Raw genomic sequence first — 17,483 nt, forward strand, 5'->3', positions numbered from 1 at the left:
ACCAGAACACCTAAGTCCTTCTCTACAGGGCTGCTCTCAGTGAATTTTCCCATTCAGTGTGCATGTCTCGTGTTGCCCGGAAGCAGGTGAAGCACCTTGTAATGGGAATTGTTAAATTTCATGAGACTCTCATGAAGTAGCTACCTTTGTTTCCCTGTTCATCTAACCTAGTTAGCTTTTCTCATTTGCGATCGGTATGCAAATTAGGGTTACAGCATGTCCATTTCTGATTCTACAATAGTGGTGAAAACCCCTGTTTGGGTTTTCTTTTTTTTTTGAAGGAGTAAAAGGAAGGCTAAATGTATCAAACTTCAAATACCTCTGGTTTTCTTTTTGAGATTTGATCTGACCATTTTTCAGCTCATCTCGTGTTGGGCTCCCACTATGTATTTAAGAAAACAAGGCATTCATCTTTATTTTCAAAATGGTCGCAATAAAGCTAAGGGGATTAGATTATAAATGAGGAAAGAGAGGAAAAAAATTGCCATTGCCTGGCAAAAATCTTTTTATTTTCCTGAGAAAAAACCTTGCAAATTCATTTTCTTGCCAGCTTGAATGATTTTTTATGCCCATGTCCAGATCTTGTTTTTGAAGGCTGGGAAAAACAGATGAGTTCACAAAATCCTACAGTACACAGGAGACAGTGCTGGGTGCTCAAGCCTGTCTGATCTCTACCCATGAGATTTACTACAATGCAAGGACCTAAGAAGAACTTTTTTGCTGCATACTGTAACATCCTATATATTTTAGAAAAAAAGGAGAATAAATCAGAACATTTTGCTATCTGAATATCTGAAAGAAGTCTGATATTTTAAACAGTCTTTGGAATGAAAGTACATGTAAAATTTTAAATAAAATGATACCTTCAGTTTGTTAAATTGCACTTCACTCTTTCGCTAAGTTATCTGTGAGAACACTCAGAGATTTATCTCAGAAACACAATGATATTTTATTTACATGTTTATTAAATATGCCATTTCTCAAAGATATTTCCCTCTAAATTCATAGAGAAGCAGACAGCCTATCTTGTAATTTACCCCCCTCAACATACTAGGTTGACGAGGTTATTTATCTTTCCATGAAAAAGAAAAAAATATCATCTGTGTGTAGTGTTGCCACTATTTGTGGTGAATGATTTAAAATATTATCTAAAAAATATCAGAGACAGAAAAATTAAAGATTATGCAACGTTAGGAGGATACATGATAGAGTGCAGCTGGTTGTCAGAGGGCTCAGTATGCACAGTCCATCGCACCTGCACTATTCTGTTTGGAATAAGATTATCCCTGCAAAGAATGCATTGCAACGTTATATAAAAGCAGTAGTAGCATTTTAGGGATGCTTATGATTTAGGTGTTTTGGACTGCAATAATACATTTAAAACTGTGCAATATCCAGGCTAGTCTGTGGCATTCTAAAATCCTCAGTGATACAATACTGGTGTCAAACAGGTCTGAATAAATCACAGAAATTCTAAATATCATATATTCCACAGAAGTCTGCAAGACCTAGATAGACAATATCCATTATGTTTCGCCCACTCATTTTTGACAGAGTAATTTTACAACAGAACTTGAATTCATTCATTCCAGAAAGTAGAAATAACAAAGTATAAAAATAGAAAGCCAGATTGTTTTACAATTATTTTTAGATTATTTATGTTCAAGTAGAATGACCTTTAAAGGAAACATCGGTACTGACCGAAGGAATATGAATAAAAATTCCCTTTTCCAACAGAAACTAATGTGTACTCAAAAGATTAGGGAAATATGTGTTTAAAGTCCATTTTATATACTTGTGTCTTTAAAATCTTAAAGACCAATCAATTTTTTTTACCTAAATTAATAATTTTTAAAAAGTTTAATATCAAATTTAATGTTTAGAAGAATCTGTTTCCTTAAATTTTTTGCTAGGTATATATCTTGATATTCTAAAATATCACAGGGGTAAGATCCTTTGTGTGTCTTGATTTTGTAAAAATCAGACATTAACAGAAAGCAGTCAAACCGTGAAAGAGATGGAAAGTAAAAGTGATCATCTGCAACACTGACAACTAGATATCTTCTAAAACACCTATTTTTAACCCCTTTTTGCAGGAACTTAGTGAGTTTTCTCTTTTAACTCTTCTTAAATACAGAGATATGGATAAGGATAGCCAATGTCCCAAGTATTGTTTTTATTTTGTGCTGTGTATTATGAAGCCCATTTAAAAACTTTTTAAAATGTACTTAATGTATGAACTGATATAAAATACAGTGGATGTAGACAAGTTATACTGAAAGGTACTGCATAAGTTGCTTATGAAGGATCACTTGTTGAGTCTAGAAATCGTTAAGCTAAAATCAAGATCAGAAGCTGACATCTGCTCTGACAAAGGAATATTTTTTATATGTATACCTAAAAGCATGGAACAAGACTTAATTTGGTTCTTTTTTCCAAGCATAGATGTAGATATTCTTGAGGGAGGAAAAAAAACCCACTGGGTTGGCAGAAAGGTGTAAAATATATTTCGGTGTATTTTTTAGAGATCTCAAAAAAATATGTAAGCTGTGCAAATGGACTTCCTCCTGTAGAAGAAAAGTGTATCTGATATCATCTGATATGTGGGATACATGTACAGAGACGATCCATGGTGAGGTGCTTGTCAGAAAAGAATTTATCATTAATTAGTTGGTTTTAACAGAATAAAACTTTACAGTTTTAAATCAAATGTAAATAATGTAAATAGATGGAGTGGTTTTCCTCCTATGTTTTCATTTATTTTATAAATATATCAGCTTATGCATATTTTGATATCATAAGTGCTCTTACGTGTCTATAATCTTAATTTAGCTCAAGTTAAAAGTCAATTACAGCCTAATAAAAATTGTTGGCGATGTCTACTGGGACATGTTTTCTAGTGGAAGGTGTCCCTGCCCGTGGCAGGTGGGTTGGTCTCAATAATTTGGAAGCTCTTTTCAACCCAGATCTCTTTGTGCTGCTTTATATGGACTCTGCATAAGTATCAATGCATATCTAGAATATTTTCTAATCTTCTCACTATACATATCTAGAATATTTTCTAATCTTCTCACCTATGCTTTTGATATTATCATACAGTTGCTGACTTGATAACCTCAGGAAAAATGCTGCTTTAAGTGTTGATTTTGGAAAGATTTTTGAGAATTCCATATCTGTAAGGAATTTGCTATTTTCTCCTAAATTAGTAACCATTTTTCCTATATTAGGATTTCTGCCCTTTAGTTTAAATATCCTTTTTATCTCCTCAAAGCTTGCTTTCAGATATCAAAACTCCACCCTGATGTTTTATACAGAGCAGCCATGATTCAAGACAAGACAAGAAAATTAAAATTCCAATAAATCCACTCAGAAGTAAATTGGAGACAATCAAAAACAGGCTTTTGGAAACAAGTAGGGCCAACGTAAATTGTGCAGACATGATCTGTTTGAACAGAGTGCTTGCAATATTGAGAACATGAGCTAATTTGATATTAGTTTAACTGAAATACTTTTTTTTCTGGAGGCTAGAAGTAAAAAAAAAAAAAATACAATAAAGAGGAAACCTTGTCTTCTGCCCTTTGTTTGACAAAAATTAACTCTCTTAATTTCTCCACTACATTCTATATAAGTTTTTATAAAAATAGACAACCATTTAGTTTTACAGATTAAAGTGACAGTAATGCAAATTATGCACATTTATGCATTATTTTAATGCACTGCTTTTGTGAATTATTTTTATTTAAATTCCCTCACACAAAAAAACTGGTATTGAGAAATAATTATCTCTACAGAAAAGCATATTAACTGAAAAATTTACCTTATTTTTGCTGTGGCAACATTCTCAAAAAGGTTTAAATGGAGTAGCAACTTAGATAAATTGCAACATAAGTTTATTAAAATGACAGATGCTTAATTAATGTATGAATGTATGTATGAATTAATGTATGAAGTCAATATTTCTGCCATATACAAAAGAAAGTAATAGCAGTTATAAGAAAAATTCAGTGTAATGATTGTGTTTTGTATACTAATTCTGCATTTAATTATCTTACAGTTAATGTATTGTTGTTACTACTTACAGGGATATCTTTATGTAAAAATTGGTACTAAATATACTCTGTAAAATAATCTAAATATAATGAGCTACTTTTGAAAAGTTCAATTGCCTTGAAAAGTTCAATTTTGAATAGAATAGAATTTTTGACATAGTAATACCATCATTCAAAGCGAAGATTCTGTGGATGTTCATTTCTTTAATGATTTCGTCCCCCACTCTGGGCAACCTGGAAAATGTCTCCAATAATTTAATTATTTTTGGCACGAGATTTGTCCTAAATACATTCTCACAACATTTTTATTCTATCTAAGATACAGCTCTGATGGGAAGACTTGTAAGCTTTGGGCTACAATATTCTACTCTATCTTCCTGTGTCTTGAGACCAACAAATTGGAAATGATTGCTAAAATCAAGCCATGTAATTAGACAGCATAACATCTAATATACTCCTTTTGTCAGCTGGCCAGAAAGAGAATTTCAGTAAATGATACATTACACTGTGAAAAAACTCTTTCAAACAAGCCTGTTAATGATGATAAATAAAGAACTTGTGCAAAACCAAGCAATTAATCCTTTGGAAGCTTTCCATTGAAGTTGCTATTAAGGCATCAAGCAATGCAAGCACATTTCATAAACAAATCCTTTGGGAATATTCTGCTTTAGATTAGTGCATTTTCTTGCAAACCCATCTGTAGTTAACTTCTTCCATAGAATTTCTTATTCACGAAAATATTGTCTTTATTTTAATAAAGGAGCAATCAACAGTCATTCATAGTGGGAGGAATCAGTTAAAAAATACATTTCAAGATGTAAGAATTTTAAATGTTCAGAGACATTGCATTCTATTTTTCAGAGAAACAATATTGATTTATTCACTTGTGAAGCAGGGGCATTTTTTACTTTTCTACAGGGACAGAGCAGATTGCAATATTCTGGCATTAATAATGCATTGGAAATAAAGAGGAATGGTAAGCAAAAATTTATTCTGCAGCTTGTAAAAAATGTGAAGTGTCAAAAGGTTATGGAAAAATCCTCCCAGTAAACACTATTTCAAATTACAGTCTTGTAAAGCAGTTTCTCAGTGTGCAGGCAACTAAGTAGATCAATGTCTCAGTACATGAGAGGATGGTGTACATTTGTGTTTTCAGTAATTTTTTTTTTCATAGGTCCACAAAATTATTTCCTGTTCATATTATGAGCTCTGGCTAGAAGCAGAAAAGAAGGTAAAGAATGGTTTAGCAATTTTTTTACTCTGTAAACACAAAACTGTTCAGATTCCATCTTACTATTAGATATGTGGAAAAATATAAAATCCATTGTATGTTTGGTTTTGGTATAAATCCCGTAAAATAACAAAAAAAAAAAAAAAAACAAAAGTGAGTATCACAATACAGTATGGAAAATTTTTGCTCTGTCTAGCATAAAAGAGATATGGATATCAAACAGATAAGGATGAAGTTTTTTTGTTTGTTTTTTTTTTTACCAAAATAACCGGTAAGATTATTGTAACTAATATAATTTTAAGTTAAAATGTAAACACTTTTTCAGGTATGGATTGTATCAATAGCCTGTCATTGACAGTTTGCAGTTTAAGACTATTTTCTCCATTTACAGGATACCTTTCAAATGAAGAGAAATGCTAATCCTGGTGTTTTTCCAAATTAAATGAATGGGAGGCTTCTAAAGAACAATAAGAGCACAACAGACAAATTGATCAGATTGCAGCAGGAGTTGTAGCAAAACCATAATAAAAGTACTTAGAAGAGAACATTGGTCGTGACCATTGGGGATTTCCTCATATCTGTAAAGACTGATAATGGAGAATATGGACATTGAATACTCATTTTTCTCCAAAGAATTGTGTAGCAGAAAAAAATAAGAGTGAAAATTCCTGAAAACGCTGACTCAGAATCATCATATTGCAGACTGGTTGAATTTGGAAGACACCATTTAGTCTAACCCCCCTGGCTCAAGCATGGCCAACCAGTGCCAGTTTCCCTGGACCATGTTCAGGCAGCTTTTGTCAAGATGAGTAAGACTCCACTCTGGTCAGCCTCTGCCAGTATTCAGTTACCTTCACAGTAAAATTTTCCTGATATTCAGGGTGAACCTCAAGAGTTTTTGTTTGTCTTTTGCCTCCTGCCTTGTCACTCTGTCTCCTCTACATTCTTATAAATGTTCAGTGGAAAGCTGAATATGAGTCAGCAGAACCATCCCAGCCAGGAAGGCCACCCATGTCCTCAGGCACAGCATCACCAGTCGGGCAAGGGAGAGCTGTACTGCTCTGCTCTGCACTTGAGCAGCCTCACCTCGAGTGCTGGGGCAGCTTTGGGAGCCACAATATAAGAAAGACATTAAAGTATTCTAAAACATCCAATGGAGGGCAAAAAAGATGGTGAAGGGCCTAGAGGAGAAGCTGTATGAGAAGTGTCTGAGGTCACTTGGTCTGTTCAGTCTGGAGAAAAGGAGACTGAGGTTAGACCTCATTGCAGTCTGCAACTTTCTCTAGAGTGGAAGAGAAGGAACAGGCACTGATCTCTTTTCTCTGGTGACCAGACTGAAGGGAATGGCCTGAAGTTATGTCAGGGGAGGTTTATGTTGGATATTAGAAAAAGGTTCTACACTGAGGGGTGGTTGGGCACTGGAATAGGCTCCCCAGGGAAGTGGTCACATTCTTCACAGAGTTTGGACAATGTTTGGACAATGCTCTCTGGTACATGGTGTCACTCTTGGGGATGATACTGTGCAGAGCTGGGAGCAAGACTTAATGATCCTTGTGAGTCCCAACAGCTTATTCTGTGATTCTGGGATTCAGACACTTCAGGCTAAGATCTCTCTTGAGCCTTCTCTTCTCCAGACCAAATCATTCCAGCTTCCTAAGCCTCATCTCAGAGGAGAAATGCTCCAGTCCCTTAATCATCTTTGTGATTTGCTTCACTTTGTCTCTTTTGTACTGGGGAATTCAATACTGGTTACAGTTCTTCAGATATCTCTTTAGATCCAGTGCTTAGAACAGTGGATGGATCCACTCCCTCAACCTGCTGGCAGGACTCCCAAAAATATTATGCAGTCCAAGCTAATGTTAGCCTCCCTTGTGGAAAATAAGTATTACTGGCTTCTGACAAATTTGGTGGCACTAGGAATTATGGGTCTTCTTCTTCCTCTTTTTATTTATCAAATATAAGCTATTTATTGCCATTTTAGCACTGTTTTCTATTGGTATCTTGTGGTGACTGAGATGTTGCTATATAGTAAGATGTGGGTCAACTAAGTGCAATTGTGAAATACATGACCTCTGTCTGCCTAGATGGAAACCGTTATTAGGTAGCTGTTATTTTCTGTAAATAGGATTCATTTAGTGTAGCTAGACTAGAAGAGGGAAAGACACTAAGTGGAGAGTGTCATAATGTATTCACTCAATGAAATATCTGTTAATACACATTTAATTATCCAAATGATTAATAAAGTCAATATTTATTCTCTTTGTTTTTATTAAGAGACCAATCTTCCTGACACATCTCTTACACAGAGTGATGCATACAAAATTAAATTCCTAACACACTAAACTTGTAAATAATATTAAACCATTTTTAACCAGGGAGCTGTACTGTTGTGGTTAAATCTCTCTTATTATATTATGCTAGTCTGCAGTTAAGAGTAATGGCTTAAATAGAGCAAAAGCAAAAAAAAAAAAAAAAGACATCTCGTCATGTTCTGTACTACATGGCCACAAGCATAAAATCTGAGTGTCTGAAGAATCTGCTGTGAAAAAATAAACCATGTTGTGTCAGGAGGGGGATGAGTGTGTGCAGAATCTACTGGGAAAGATATATACCATGCTGTGTCAAGGGTGGGGGGATGGAAACAGTAGAAATAAAAGTGTTTAAATTTGAAGGGGAGAAATATTTTTGCTCTGACTCTAAATTCAGTAAATTTTACTGATAAGAGAAGGCTGAGGGAGATTCACAATAAAAAAAAGAGTGTGGAAGATTAGCTATGCCATCCTTGTCCTTTTATTTTTTTTTATTGGTGCATGGAGTTTCTGCAGTAAATGCAGAAAAGTACTTAGTAGCCATCATGCCTATGTACAAGACTATTTTAACCATTCTTTTTTTCTGCCAAAAAGTAATATTTTTCTTCACAGTCTATAAGCAGATTTATTTGGAGTATTTTCTTTCTCAAACAACTGCTTTAACATCTGGTTAAATGACAAATGTTTTCTCCCAATACAGGTATTTCAACTGAGAAAAGACTACCGTCTGAAAAGTTTTACCCCCAGTGGAGTGGGATTGATTTAGACACTCTATCCTTCAAGTTTTTTGATGTCTGTGAGATAACTAGTCATCTTGGGCTGTTGTGAGGAATTCTTGTTTTGGGCTCACGAAGAAAGCAGCCAGTCAATTGTTTTCATATATCAGAAGTAACCGAGAGGGGTTGACTCATTTTGGCAAGGATGATCTGCTGGGGATTGCAACAGAAATTCAATCTGCTTGGTAGAAATAAGAGACATGGCTTACCTTTTGGGCCACATGCCACGACATTTATCACTTTGAAAAAAATAGAAAAAGGTTTACTGTGATTGTGGCACATCCTCATTCATTATTATAAACTCTGAAAAACTATGATAGACCTAGGATGCCTGAATGGTGTTTCCAAAATTAGTTCCCAATTTTTAACATTGTCTCTGGAAAGAGGAAAAAGATGCTGATCTTGATGCTGACTTTGTGGTAAGTCTTAGAAGACTTGTGTTTTCTGATTATATAGAGTAGTAAAGACATGGATTTTTTCTTTAAATAGGCATCCACTATCCATCTCTGCTTCTAGCTCACCACCATTTTGACTTGTTCTCTTTTTCTTGAAGCATAAACCAAGAAGAGTCATTTGAAAGTAAACAGAAACTCCTCGCAATCACATAGACATTTTCTATTTTCCATTTCTCCTGGGGAAGTGATTTAACATTTGATTCTCTGGACCTTTGATGTACATTTTGCATAAGACATTAATGTATATTAATGCTTTTATTTTTAAATTTGCATTTTCCACAAGCAAACACTCTATATTTGTACAGATGTTGGTCTACATAAAATTCATATTCACAAAATCTAGGTGAAAAATGTGCATTTTACTTTACAGGGTTCAATCAGTTTAGATAGTTCTCATCTCTCTGGATGAATTTTCTAAGGTCCATGGTTCCTTTTCATTGTAATTTTATTAAAGTATTTCTTTGAATGCATGAGGGTATTCATTTAATTTCATTTTTGCAAGCTTACACACAAAATACAGTTATTACCTTTTCATTCAAATGTATAACCTTGAGGACAAGTTTACAATTGTACATGCTTCCAGAAATTCTGTCTGGTGGAGGCTGAACAAATTTACATTTTTTGTCTCAGGTGACTGAAATCAGTGTCAATTTTAATGTTACTTTTATGTCAGGGAGGAGATGCTAGCCCTATCTGAGGATTTTCCTACTAATACAGTTATGAAAAACAAGGATCTTCTAAGAGCAAACTATCATTAGACTTATAATTTCTTCAGGAATTCGGATAATTATGTGAAGACAAACATTCTAGACAGCATGAGAATAAGGCACACAGAAAATTGCAATTAAATACACTGAGAATCTATAATAAGAAAGATCTTAGTTATCCCTCAGTTCTTCACTACAATGCCTCCTAAAGGTACAATGTTAATATACCAGTCTGAGGCTGGAAGGATATGTGCAAGTGTATTTTTAGATGATTTTGAGTGTCATCTGGATTTCCTTGAAAACCAGTCTCTGAAAGTAAATTGTGCTCATTTTGCTTTTCTTTCTTCTTTACTTGATCTACCTAACATTTTTCTTAGTGAGATCCAGAGCTTGCAAATTGCAGTGCAATTAGCGCAGGAAGCAATGCATTGTGTTAAGTTGCTGTCTGGGCAGTTTTTCATATACAGATTAATTTACTTCAGAAGCTACAAACTTTGGCCTAGATAAAATCCATACAGGATTCCAGATGGAAAGGCCTGTGGGCTTTTATTGTCCTTCTGTAACAATTCCTGAAAGCCTATGGACCTTGACCATGACTGAATGCAGGATTTAAGATGGAAAAACAACTGGATGGTAGACTACCTCTACTTTAAGAAATTACACCAGCAATTACATTTTATTTTTCCAGGGCTCATTAAGTTGGAAAAGGTAAGTCACAGAGGTGTCACTATGGGTGGTGTTGTATCTACACCCACATCATACAATTACCGCTATTTGATAAGTGAGCAGGAACAATATCAGTACTTCATGACTAATTCTGGTATCATTTGGAGTTCCTCATTAAACATTTAATTTGTAAACTCTACTGTAGAAGTAGCCTTCCAATTAATCTAGAATGGGGTTTGATGCACAGAAAAAAATATATCTTGAGTCATATTTTTGTTGCTCTCATTATTCCATTTGTGTGAGTTAGATAATTAGACTATATCCAAATTTAAAAGCACATATTGTCTCTGTAATATGGGTGGGTATAAAAGAATATAAAATATTACATCTTTGAACAAATTTTCATCAAAAATATCTAATTACTCATGTATACATAAATGAAAATTTGCCATGGTTCCATTATGAAAATATATCTTTGTTACATTCTTTTTACTGTCACATGGATAGAAGTTGGTATTTCAATTTTAATTTTATTTAAAAAATATTCTGAAGTCAACGATAACACTACTATTCTATTACACTGCTACTTTTTACTAAGCCTGCACAAATATTTTTGGGTTTGTGTTGGTATTGCATTTATACTTCAAGATACTCTGAAAAAAAGATAGAATATGAATGTATCAAGTAAAGATTTCACATTGTAGCTTTAACTATAGAGCAAATCCTTGGCACATCTGGTAATTTTGTAAACATCATTTAGTATTACAATAATACATTCTTATATCTAAGTATGTTGTCAGTGTGGGTTGAATGGCTTTCATCCAATCTGGCAAATATATGTGATGTTGATGCTCTATACTTTTACAATATTTTCCCCTTCTTTCATGTACTAACATTTACAGAGACTATAAAAATGATTTTGTACAAAAAATTTACATTTTTAAAAATAGATTGGTATTGTGTGTGCCTGTGTTAAGCTTATTATAAAGTAACCCTTAGCCCCAGAACAGATAATTGAGAAAGTAATAAATGTACTAAATTGTGGTTAAAGTATGTGAGAAATTTTGAGTGAATTAATTTATAAAGATTGTACAGTACCTATGAGAAAAGTGCACATCCTGCCATGAACTGCAACCCATGATGTTCATTATGTAGTTAGGAATAAAAGAATATGACAGCCATTATAAACCTCTTGATATAACATACCTTATTAAACACAGGCCTTATCAGAATATAGAAACATACATATTATCTTTTCATACATATTTGTTTAAATTGGCAAAAATTACATACATATATGGGAAAAGAGTGTGGCTTTTAAGAAGGGTTTATCAAGTGAATGATGCTATTATTTAGACTGTTTAAAGGAAAGAGAATCCTGAAAACTTCATAGGCTTTATTCGTGCTGTGAAAATTTTTGGTATTTCTGTTTTGCCAGTCAAATAGAATTTAAAGGAATAGTAGATTAACCGAAAAACTAGAAGACAAAAATATTTTACAAGTATTTCTTTTATTTAAATATCAAACAAAAAAAAAAGGTAATTCATTGCTTGGGGAGAGAAATTTTAGTACTTGTTAATAATAAAAGTTCAAGTACTCTCTCTTTTTCTTTTTTGCAGTTGATGTGAATCTTCAAGCAGATGACTGAATTTAAACCTATTACACTGGAGTTTTTTGGCTTAGAAGTAGTTTTTAAATTTGATAAAACATTTTTACACAGTCTTATAAAAATTGAATTGGCAAAGCTCAAATCAGGAATCTTATCTTTTAGATAATTTTATCAAAGTCCTTGGATTTCTCAAACCTCTGATTTTAAGTAGAATGAGATGATGTGCTAAAGAACAAATACATTTGTCTGTGCAGCACCTTTTTCTTCAATTAGATGACTTTAGCTGAATTATTTGTGACTTCTCAACAAACACTAGCTAGTTTTAATGAGCACAAATTGGGTATTTTTTCTTGTTTATTCCCTGCTGTCAAGCTTGAAATATTTGTACTTAAGTGCTAAAAGAGTATTTAATCTATTTTCAAGTGCTATATAAATACTGGGGTTCTAAATGGACTATTCTGCACTACTTGATAACATCTGGAAATAAATAAGGTCTTCAGGGAAATGAAAGGTGGAAAAAGAAGCTTCAAAGAAATATATATATATAAAATATAGAGATAAGAAAATATTGGTGTATGGATAAATTTTTATAGATCGATCCTGAATTTGTGCAGCTGATACATCCTTTTTTGCATTGGTTGAGTTTAGTTTTATATTTCCTTACATCAAGTTTTTAAATCTTCTTTGACAACAGATGATGCTTTAAGGTAAATAAATAATCACGGAAGCAGTGGTGGAAGTCTTTATGAATATGTTTTCAGTTTACAACTGGAGCCCCTGTATTAGTATCCATAGAACTCACCAACAGTCCCACTGACAAAGTTCAGTAACCTGCAGACCCTCACCTGGTTTTGATGGCTGTTTTCCATCTTTTCATACAACTCAATATATATTATGATAAAGTCTTTAGAAACTGTTTAATGTTTTCAGGGGGATTTTAACCTAGTGATGATGGGAGAGGGAGACAGTTGAGAACAGCCCTGCGCGAGAGAGGCACACAGGATTGCTGAGTAGAGGATTGGAAATGATGTAAACAAAAGGGAATGGAAAATCAACCAAATGGAGATCAGGAGGGGTCACCTGCAACATTTGCATGTAAATAAGGAAGTGTCCAAGTCACCATTATAGAAAAAGTGCCAACCACACTGCCTCTAGGAAATCAACAGATTGAGGTGTCTCTCTCAAATGCATAAACTTTACCCCCAACTAAACTCTAATTCAAACACAACTGGAGCATGATACATGAAATCTAAACTGGATTAATTTTAAACATTCAACATAAAAGAAAGAGAGAAACTATCAGAGGTTTTCTTGTGTTATTTAGCAGACCACCCTCAGTTATGAGTAAACATGTAATATTAACTTATATTGCAGAACAAATACATATTAAAGACTTAGAACTGTTCAAAGTTCTAAAACCTGCCTTTCATGACATTTAAAAAGTTAGAAAAATATGTCTTCTGTGCCTACTAGACACTAATTGTCCTTTAACAAAAATTATAATAGTCACTTGGTTACAGAAACATTATAAAGTAAGCTTTTCTTTCCTACTGACTGGACTTATTTGTGGATCTTATATAAACAGCCATTGAATTATAGTTGACCTAATTTGTGAAAGTGTAAGAATCTGAAATAAGCTTCTCCTTTTCAGTGTGTAATCCAATCATTTTGCTTTTGCTGGTTTCTAAGTTCATACAAGTTTAAAAGTTTTGGAATTTTTTAAATTATCCCTCAATTTAGAGCATTGTATTTCGTCTGTTAAAATATTGAAATGTGTTCTCTGTTAAAGCTGGCTGCAGTTGAAGCCTTAGTAAATGGTGTTCTTTCATGTGAAGAAGGGAGAAGAAAGAAAGAGTGCTCTTAATTGTAAGGTAATGGAGCATAAAATGTTCATTATTTAGTACTCTGAATGATAAAAGATTAGTCATCGTAATTCCATATTTTTATATTATCCTACAACTTCAGAAGACAAACTCTTTATAATGCACTCTTAAAGATTATTTGAAAATGTGCTTTCACTTAAACAAGTCTCATATAGAGCCTTTGAAAATCAGATTTCTTCAGCATATTGAATACCAGCATTATTTTTTCATTAATATACACAACTACATAGAAGCAGAAACAATAAATACTGGTTCATCTTAAAACAATGCAATAAAAACGTTTCCTTTGAAAATTAGAATAAGTTTTAGATAAAGAGGCATTATTTAATAATTATTATCATATATAATTGAGAAATGCATAATTTTTTACCCTCTCAATATCTGAAAACATAGTAATTTCTCCCTTTATCAAATATTTGCTTTTATTTACAATGTCAGTCTATTTATCATGGAAAAACCTTGAGGCTTTTTGTATGTTTTATAACTAAGAACTCAGATTATTTCAGAAGAAATAATTAACTTGGTTAACAACCTTTAACCAATTTACTAATTAATGACTTCATTAACTGTGTTAACTTTTCAATTTCTGTGGGACAAGATTGAATTAAAAGTGTAAAAATAACAGTAAAAAAAAAGAAATCAAAATAAACAAATACTTGAGTTTTCCCATCCCAAAGTTTCTGTGCCTCATTGGTAATTAGCAATAGAGAACTAGTAAATGCCATGTTTATTTTTATTCTAAATTGATGGAACACATTTTAAATGTACACCAGAACTTACCCATTAATTTTTAAGACTTTATGACTAGTCTAAGAGTCAAGCAAGATTATTTTCCTTGCTTCTCCAAGCAGCCACATCAAGACTGTGGCACCATAGGCTCCAGGGCTCTAATTCTACAAGGCAAATCTCCTTCACAGAAAACCCATTGGTAAGAAGGTGGTAGAAGAAAACATAATTGTCTGGGTTTGAAAAGACAGGTGTCTGCTGAAGAAGGCAGGAGCCTCCTCTGAAATGGAAAATGTAAACACCCTCCCTCTGAATTGCTATAAATTTTAAATTAGGGCCACTCAGGCAAAAATATGGGAGCAGGAAAAACAGTTCTTTATCAGGGAAGAAAATAAAAAGATAAAATAAACAATGCAGTAAGCCAAAACAACACTGGCAGAGTCAGAATATGACCTGACACCCTGTTGGTCAGGGTGTTGGTCGCAGTCCAATTGGAATTGTGGCTGCAGTCCTCCTGGAGTGTCAGGTGTGGTTCTGGAGGTGTGGTTGGAGCAGGGATCCTGTGGAAAGGGTGTAGTCTTCTTCTGAAGATCCAGTGGAAGTGGCAGCTTTCCTCTGGGAAATCCAGCGGAGAAGCTTTGCTGGTGTTCCAGAATCTCCAGATTATATCTGGGTAGAATGCTTGGGTCCTCCCTCTGGACAGAGCATCTCACAATGGGTTGCTATAGTTCTTATCAGTAGCCTGTTATCAGCAGATGTCGCCCCTGAGGGAGGAGTGGTTGTGGAAGAGATAAGGAAAACTGCCCACTTAACAGAAGACAACTGCCATACAGAGGGCAAATATAGTACAATTTGCTTGGCAATCCAGGACAATATTAAATTAAACATAGGATGGTCTGTGTTCCAATAATGGAACTTTCTTCTTGTTCCAAAGCCCCTGCCATGGGCAGAGATGCCATCCACTGGAGCAGGTTGCTCAAAGCCCATCCAGCCTGGCCTTGAAGACTTCCAGGAATGGGGCAAGTTCTCTAGACATTTTATTAGTATAAGAATACTATAGTTGGGTATGGTTTGCTGGCATAACCCACGTTGGTAAGAGCCCTTTGGAAGTGGATGATGTGTCAAGCAGAATTTATGGTGGTTCTAGATCTGTTCAATATTTTAATAAAATACTTGTATAGTGTTATAACAAATATCATATTTACGGACAATTTAAAACAATGGTGCATGTTCTAGGACATGTGAGGAGACAAAATAGTTTTCAAACATGTTATAGGCCAATAAGAAAAAAAAAAGTATCCTTCTTTGTAACTGAGATTAATAGAAAAAGAACTAATGTGTGGATTAAAAAGATCTAATATGTGAGGTTGTTCTTATTTCAAAAAAACCCACTCAAAGTAGGTCTTCTCTTTTAAACTGCTACATAGAGGTACGATAGCTGGCAGACAAAATCTTCATGTAATCTTAGAATGATTCACTGGTTATTAAATGTACATTCTCCTTTATAGTTTGATGGGTACTAGCCAGATCTTCAACAGTTACTAGTTAGTAATCAGGACAATACATCTGAAAATTGCTACCTTTAGCTTTAAGACAATTTGTCAATCCCAATGCACCAAGCCCAGCTGGTCGTTGCACTTTGCCCAGCATACAGGTAGTCTGGGTTCTGAACCTCAACTTTTCACACACATTTTTGCTCTGTTTTGGTGGTTTGGTTTGGTTTTGTTTGGTTTGGTTTGGTTTGGTTTGGTGGATTTCTTTGTATTTCTTCCTGATTTGCATGTTTTATTCCATGCTCTAATCAAAATTAAATTTCTGCCACTTCAGTTGACAGGTCATTTGGAAGCCCCATTTTCATGTCACTTTCCTAAGCCTTATTGTTTAAAATACAAGATGGCATCTCTAAATTAAGTTCAATGACTTCAAAAGAAAATTTCTCCCAGCAAGGAAAGTAGACTTAAAATCCTATGCATATATTAATATAAATATTCTGAAAAACCAAATGCTGCTTTTCTGCTGGAGTTATAACTAGTGCTATAACATTTATTAACTAAAACTCACTACTTAAATGAGAATAGTTGGTAGTTTTATCAACTATTGAAAATATATGGAGATCTTAATGATCTATTTATTTTAATAAAATCTTTTTGTCCTTTTGACAGCTGGGCATAAATAGATTTCAGAAATTAGAACAATCGAGGAAGAACTTTGGCAAATTGAAATGAGAAAGCATAATGTAAACAAAAAAAAATTAAAGATCAAATTAGAGATAGTAATACTTTATTGAATAAGTAATTTCCATTTAAATTAAATAGTAATGAGAACTTCACCTGTGACAACCTTTCAAGAACTTTGAAATCATTGTAGACAAGGGGTGATAATGATGATGGTGTGGTGGTGATCTTTGTTTTTAATTATTTAGAGAAACATACATTTACAGACATGTTAACGTCTGAATTTCTTATTTACTAGCACAATTGATTATTGATTAATATCTCTTCCACTTCCCAGATTCCTTCACAATTAGTATCTCCTCCACTTCCCAGATTCCATTTCCATTGATATATCTTGATAAAATAGAAATAATCATGAAGGCAACTGATAGAAATAATAAAATTATAAAAAATATTTTTTAGATTTTCAGTAAGTATTCAAGTCAGCAAGACAGTAATACAGTATTGTCTGAGGCAGAAAATTCTAGTAATGCATATGTTTAGTGACTTAAAGAATATTTGCTATTATAAACCAGTAGCACATTTCCATAACACATGAATAGATGTAATAATTACTAGGAAAAAATGAAATATATTATTACTTTTTTTTTGGTAAAAACAATCATGATTAAACAATAGCCATAATATAAAACTTTGAAAATATTGGGTCTTCTTAGTATATGAGAATGGCTGGAATTTCAGGAAAGCAAAAGGCTGCTTAATCTAGCATTGAAATAAAATATATTCGTTTGAAAAAGAGTTGAGAAAAAAATCGACAAAAAACCACAAAAAACCCAACAAAAACCATCCAAACAATGAACCAACCAAAAAAATCCAACCAAACCCACTGTGCATTCCA

General features: G+C 33.6%; 1 long non-coding RNA gene across 3 annotated transcripts in view; it reads right to left on the minus strand.

The window, feature by feature from the left end:
• LOC119708339 overlaps positions 1-17,483 on the minus strand; it is a 150,667-nt gene that overhangs the window by 49,465 nt on the left and 83,719 nt on the right. The window contains exon 4 of one of the 3 annotated variants that reach the window (XR_005259055.1): positions 14,093-15,175. The exons of the other annotated variants lie outside the window; for them this stretch is intronic. This is a non-coding gene — a long non-coding RNA (uncharacterized LOC119708339). Of the gene's footprint in view, positions 1-14,092; positions 15,176-17,483 lie in introns of those variants that run through there. 3 annotated transcript variants of the gene reach the window in all.

The sequence above is a fragment of the Motacilla alba genome, chromosome 1A (assembly GCF_015832195.1).
Source record: "Motacilla alba alba isolate MOTALB_02 chromosome 1A, Motacilla_alba_V1.0_pri, whole genome shotgun sequence".
NCBI classification, from domain to species: Eukaryota; Metazoa; Chordata; class Aves; order Passeriformes; family Motacillidae; genus Motacilla; species Motacilla alba.